The sequence below is a fragment of the Mesocricetus auratus genome, unplaced genomic scaffold (genome assembly GCF_017639785.1).
Source record: "Mesocricetus auratus isolate SY011 unplaced genomic scaffold, BCM_Maur_2.0 Super-Scaffold_100030, whole genome shotgun sequence".
NCBI lineage: Eukaryota > Metazoa > Chordata > Mammalia > Rodentia > Cricetidae > Mesocricetus > Mesocricetus auratus.
In genome coordinates, this window is record NW_024429211.1 from 14,878,318 (window position 1) to 14,885,361 (window position 7,044).

At 39.4% G+C, this 7,044-nt stretch overlaps 1 pseudogene; it reads left to right on the forward strand.

Moving 5' to 3' along the window:
- Window positions 1-5,592: 5,592 nt before the first annotated feature.
- LOC121134796 lies at window positions 5,593-6,334 on the forward strand (annotated as a pseudogene).
- Window positions 6,335-7,044: the final 710 nt, after the last annotated feature.

Sequence of the window (7,044 nt, forward strand, 5' to 3'; positions counted from 1 at the left end):
CTTGCCAAAACTAAATCAAGAACAGATAAATAATCTAAACAGACCTATAACCCCTAATGAAATAGAAGCAGTCATCAAAAGTCTCCCAAACAAAAAAGCCCAGGCCCAGATGGCTTCAGTGCAGAATTCTACCAGAAATTCAAAGAAGAGCTCATTTCCAATACTCGTCAAAGTATTCCACACTATAGAAGCAGGAGGCTCACTGCCAAACTCTTTCTACGAGGCTACAATTACCTTGATACCCAAGCCACACAAAGACACAACTAAGAAAGAGAACTATAGACCAATTTCCCTCATGAACATTGATGCAAAAATACTCAATAAAATACTTGCAAACCGGATTCAAGAACACATCAGAAAAATCATCCACCATGATCAAGTAGGCTTCATTCCAGGAATGCAGGGATGGTTCAACATTAGAAAATCTATCAATGTAATCCACCATATTAACAATCTGCGAAAGAAAAACCACATGATCATCTCACTAGATGCTGAAAAAGCCTTTGACAAAATCCAGCACCCCTTCATGATAAAGGTCCTAGAGAGATCAGGGATAACAGGAACGTACCTGAATATAATAAAAGCAATATACAGTAAACCAACAGCTTACATCAAACTAAATGGAGAGAAACTCAAAGCAATTCCTCTAAAATCAGGAACAAGACAAGGCTGTCCACTCTCTCCATATCTCTTCAATATTGTACTTGAAGTTCTAGCTACAGCAATAAGACAACAAAAGGAGATAAAGGGGATACAAATAGGAAAAGAAGAAGTCAAACTTTCATTATTTGCAGATGATATGATAGTTTACATAAGTGACCCAAAAACTCCGCAAGGTTACTCCTAGAGCTGATAAACACCTTCAGCAATGTGGCAGGATACAAGGTAAACTCAAAAAAATCAGTGGCCCTATTATATACAGATGATGAAGTGACTGAGAAAGAAATCAGAGAAACATCACCTTTTACAATAGCCAAAAACAGCATCAAATATCTGGGGATAATGTTAACCAAGGAAGTGAAAGACCTGTATATCAAGAACTTTGTGTCTTTGAAGAAAGAAATCAAAGAAGATACCAGAAAATGGAAAGATCTCCCATGCTCTTGGATTGGTAGGATCAACATAATAAAAATGGCAATCTTGCCAAAAGCGGTCTATAGATTCAATGCAATCCCTATCAAAATTCCATCACAATTCTTCAAGGACCTGGAAAGAACATTAATCAACTTTTTATGGAAAAACAAAAGGCCCAGGATAGCCAAAACATCCCTATACCATAAAGGAACTTCAGGAGGCATCACCATACCTGACTTCAAGCTCTATTATAGAGCTATAGTCCTGAAAACAGCTTGGTATTGGCACAAAACTAGGCAGGTAGACCAATGGAACCGAATCGAAAGCCCTAATTTTAACCCACACACCTATGAACACCTGATTTTTGACAAAGAAGCTAAAACTGTACAGTGGAAAAAAGAAAGCATCTTCAACAAATGGTGCTGGCATAACTGGGTAATGGTATGCAGAAGACTGCAGATAGATCCATGTTTATCACCTTGTACAAAACTTAAGTCCAAATGGATCAAAGATCTCAACATACATCCAGCCACACTGAAACTTTTAGAAGAGAAGGTGGGAGATACTCTTCAACGAGTTGGTACAGGAGACCACTTCCTAAACATAACACCAGTGGCACAGGCACTGAGATCAACAATTAACAAATGGGACCTTCTGGAACTAAAAAGCTTCTGTAAGGCAAAGGACACAATCAAAAAGACAAAAAGGCAGGCCACAGAATGGGAAAAGATATTCACTAACCCTACATCTGACAGAGGGCTAATCTCCAAAATTTACAAAGAACTCAAGAAACAAGTCTCCAAATCACCAAAGGATCCACTTGAAAGGTGGGGTACAGAGCTAAATAGAGAATTCTCAGTAGAGGAGGCTAAAATGGCCAAGAGACACTTAAGAAAGTGCTCAACATCCTTAGCCATCAGGGAAATGCAAATCAAAACAACTCTGAGATACCATCTTACTCCTGCCAGAATGGCTAGAATCAAAAACACCGAAGACAATTTATGCTGGAGAGGATGTGGAGAGAGAGGAACACTCCTCCACTGCTGGTGGGAATGCCAACTCATACAGCCTCTTTGGAAATCAGTATGGAGATTCCTCAGGAAAATGGGAATTAATCTACCACTAGACCCAGCAATTCCACTCTTACGCATTTATCCAAATGAGGCAGGTTCATACAACAAGGGCATCTGCTCCACTATGTTCATAGCAGCATTGTTTGTAATAGCCAGAACCTGGAAGCAACCTAGATGCCCCTCAACTGAAGAGTGGATAGAGAAAATGTGGTACATTTACACAATGGAGTATTACTCAGCAGAAAAAACAATGGAATCTTGAAATTCGCAGGGAAATGGATAGCACTGGAAGAAACCATCCTGAGTGAGGTAACCCAGTCGCAAAAAGACAAACATGGTATGTACTCACTCATATATGGATTTTAAATATGGATCAGGATAGTGACAGTCTGCACTTCCACAGATATAGAGTCTGGGAAACAGGAAAGAACCTAAAAGATACGCATATATGCATAGTACCGAAGAGAAGAGGATGGAGACAAGATCCTCTGAATGGATGGGGAACAGGGCGAGGGGGGGGTAGTGGGACCTGGGAAGAATAGAGGGGGTAAAGAGGAAGGGAGTTGGTCATGGGGGAACAGGAAGTTGAGGGGGTGGGGGTTAAATAGGGGGAAGAGGGAATCATAGGATCGAAGACAGATCAGGCACCAGAGTGACCTCGAGTGATCTAAAGGTATAACACCAATTGGCAAGCTAAGCAATAGTGGAAGGACCACCTCAAATGCCCATTCCTGATAATGAACTTGATGTCTATAACTATCCGGGAGCCTTCATCCTGGGACTGATGGAAGCAGAGGCAAACACACAACTAAGCACTGAACTGAACCCAAGGAACCCAGTGACAGAGAGAGAGGAGTGATGAGCAAATTGGCAAAGAATGGGCTGGCAAAACCAGCAGAGACAGCTGATCTGAACAGGGGAGTGCTCTTGGACCCCAGACCGACAGTGGGGAGGCCAGAATGGGACTGATCTGGACCCCCCCAAATGTGAGTGTCAGTGAGAAGGCCTGGACAACCTATGGGGCTCTGAGCTGGGGATCAGTGTCTATCCCTGGTATACAATCTGTCTTCATGTGCCTATAGCACAAGAGAGATGCTCTCTCAGCCGGGACTCTTAGGGGAGTGCCTTGACCCTACCAAGAGTAAAATGATAGACTCTAGACATCCCCTATGTGGAAGGATTTGGCAATAGGGTGAGAGGGAGGGTGGAAGGGGAGTGCGGGAGGAGGGGAGGGAGAGGGAACTGGGATTGACATGTAAAACAAGCTATTTAAAATTAAAATAAAAAAAATTTAAAAAAAAGGAAAAAAATAAATAATAAAAAAGAAACTGTACTATAGATGTACACAAAAAATGAAATAGAAGAAAAAACAAACCAAAAATTTCAAGAAATAAACAAATCTCTTCAAGAATCCAGAGAGAGCCAAGAAAAAAAAACAAGTGAAGGAAACAACTGAAACTTTTCAAGGCTTGAAAGCTGTTTCCAGACGTTTGATATCATGACTGGAAAAGCCTGTCCTACTGGCATGGCTATGGTCAGTCCCACAAAGACTGAGGGTCTGAACCTCCAGACACTTTGTTGGATAGACAGTGTCTGATGGGAATCACTGGGGTCTTACAGTGATGGACAGGGGCAATGAGCAGGTGGCAGTCAATCACAAGCAGTCATGGAGTCTGCTTGTCTGGAAGGCAGTTCAGTGGATTTTGACAAAAGCAGAATGACCTTGACTTGTCTTCATAATCTCATGCAGAATAGTATTGATGCTCTAAACTCATATTGTACTCTTATATTTGCTGTTCTTGCTCATGGTAACCATTATTTTCTGTCACTGTAGATTTAAGTCTTCCAATCCTATGTTTTGTTGCTTTGATCCAGCATGTGACTCTTTTATACTAACTTCATTCAGGCTTCTTCCTTGTCTTATCATAGCGGGCCCTTTTAATATTAGTTATGACAAGTAATTCACTTTATAAGAATGTTCCACTCTTTCCTCATTAACTTACCTATAAAGAACATTTTGTACCCTTTTAGATGGGAAAGAGGGTCAGTATTGCAAACATTTCATTATATTGCTTCTGAGGAGCTAGGAATTGATCCCACAGTCTTATACATGCTAGTGTTCTGTCATGAGCTTCAGTTACAGTTGTTTTTGTAAAGTTATATGCAGCGTGTGGATTGTTTATTAATTTATGAATTCTAGATAACTTGGCTACTGTATTCTATCGCATGTCTCTTTTATGTCCTTTTAGTAAATCTTCCATGACTTTATACATTCCTTAGTACTTTCTTTCATTTCACCCGCAGTATATGACCACTACTGCTCATCCTTCTCATCAGAAGTTGGTGTCTTCAGACTTTTTATATTCTATATTCTATTCTAACATATATCTATAATCTGGTACCTCATTGTGTTCCTTTGTAATTTTCATTTTAATGGAAATCATAAATACTTTCATGTGCTTATTTTATACTTACATATATTTTTTCAAAGTTAATTTAAAAATTCTGTGTTGTGGGATTGTGCAAGTACATGCAGGCACCTGCAGAGGAGAGAAGAGTAGGAGTTACAGGTTGTCATGAATTTCTTTACGTACATGGAATTCCAATGAGGTCCTTTGCAAGAGCAGTACATACTTTAGACTGAGCCATCTCTCCGCCCTGATTTCTGCAACCATACTCCAATAAACTGAGGATCGGATGATCCTCTAAGCTGTCCCTGCTAAAACTCACACAAATTTCCCAAAGCCACCACAATGAGTAGCAAACATCAATCACATGAACTCTGGGTGTGGAGAAAGTTCATCCACATTCAAACCATAGCATTCTATCTACAGCCTCCAAAAAGTTAAGCACTTGCCCATTTCTAACTAAAATCATATTTTAAAAATTATAATTAGCATGAAGTTATTGTAGCTTTAAGAACAAAGACAGAAATCATAGAAAATGAGGCTGAATATGTCATGTGAGAATTTATAATGTAAGGACATAAAGAATGGATTTCATGAAGTGAGAAAAATATATTCTAGGTGTAGATTTCTGCCTTGGGAAAGTCTTAAGATCCATTTCCTATGCACAAGTTAACAAAAGAAAAAGTTTCTATTCAGAGATACTAATGATAAAAGTACTTAGACAGTGAGATAGGACATGGTGTCATCCAGAGAATGGAATTCAGAGAGTATATTTCTTTCATTTTTAATATTTTAATTAAAGTATGTGTTGCAGATACTATTTCACTCTTGTCAGCTTAACAAGCATCATATGGAAAGTATTTATCTACACAAACATAATAATTCAATCTCAAAATATGCAGGTGGCACTATAAGTAGCTTCTCTTATAGTGATGGTTATAATAATTACTTTTCTAGATATTCAGTTTGATGGCCCTTAGGAGAGTTGAAAATGTCTATATATAGCTTTTAAAACTATCATATATGCACAGGCAAGGATGAGAACAGGAAGCTTGTCATCATTGGGATGTCCATCTTTCTTCTTCCAGGTTCAAGATCCTTTCAACATCAAATGGGATGATGCTGGTGCTGAGTATGTTGCGAATTCTACTGGTACCTTCACCAGTAGAGAAGGCTGGGGCCAAAAGTGCTATCATCTCTGCCTCTTCCTCTGATGCTCCCACATTTGTGATGTGTGTGAAACCATAAAAAGTGTGATAACTCAGTCAAATCAGCAAAGCCTCAAACAACACCAACTGCTTAGCTCCTATGGTCAAGGTCATCCATAAGAACCTTGGTTTTGTGGAAGGACTCATGATGAAAATCCATGTCATCACTGCCACACAAAATCTGTGGATGATCCGTGTGGGAAGTTGTGGCATGATGGCCCAGAACATCATCCCTGCATCAACTGGTGTTCCAAGACTGTGGGCAAGTTCATCCTAGAACATCATCTCAGGAATCTCACTGGCATGGCCTTCTGTGCCCTCTCCACAATATGTCTGGCATGGAGCTGACTGTCACCTGGAGAAAGCTGACAGGTATGATGACATCAAGAAGATGGTGAAGCAGACATCCAAGGGCCTGCTAATGGGCATCCCAGGTTACACTGAGGAACAGGTTGTCTCCTGCAACTTTAACAGTAACACCTACTCTTCCTTCTTTGATGGTGGGACTGAAAGTGCTCCAAATGTCAACTTTGTAACGGTAATTTCTTGGAACGAAAACATATATGGCTAGAGCAACAGGGCAGTAGACATCATGGACTCCAACGAGTAAGAAGCCCTTGATCACTCACCCCAACAACAACGTGAGAGCAAGAGAGGTCCTAGGCTTTTAAGGGCCCAATTCACAGTTTTCATACCAGAAACCCAGATGAAATTTATGGGCATAGGGATCCCTAATCTCTTAAACACCATCAATAAAGTTAACTGTACCCCCAAAATATATTTAGTGTTTGTTACTATATTATAAATAATTATGGAGTGTTGACTGAGCCTAATTTTCCAGGTATAAGAAAATATCTAAACAAATTTGAGTGTATCATTCAACAAAACACATAGAGCAATTAAAACAAAGAACTATACTTGTATATACTATTAGGAATAAACATAAAAATATACAGTTGAGCATGAAAAATTATTACAGAACATCACAGATGATACTATGTAAGCTTGTCACTTCCTATTGTAATATTTTTAATTAAAAGCTTTTAAATTTTAATGCATAATCACATTCTTTCCCTCTCCCAAGTCCTCCCAGAAACTCTCCTGCCCTCTATCTACCCAAGTTAAGTTCTCTCTCAAAAACACACACAAACACAAAACAACAACAAAGCCCCCTGAAACCAAGAAAACAGTTTATGGGTGTTGAGTAGACCAATTGTACATTTATTGTTTATTCATAAAGTCTTAGAATGAAAGCTCATAATGCTTGATGTTCCTACTATG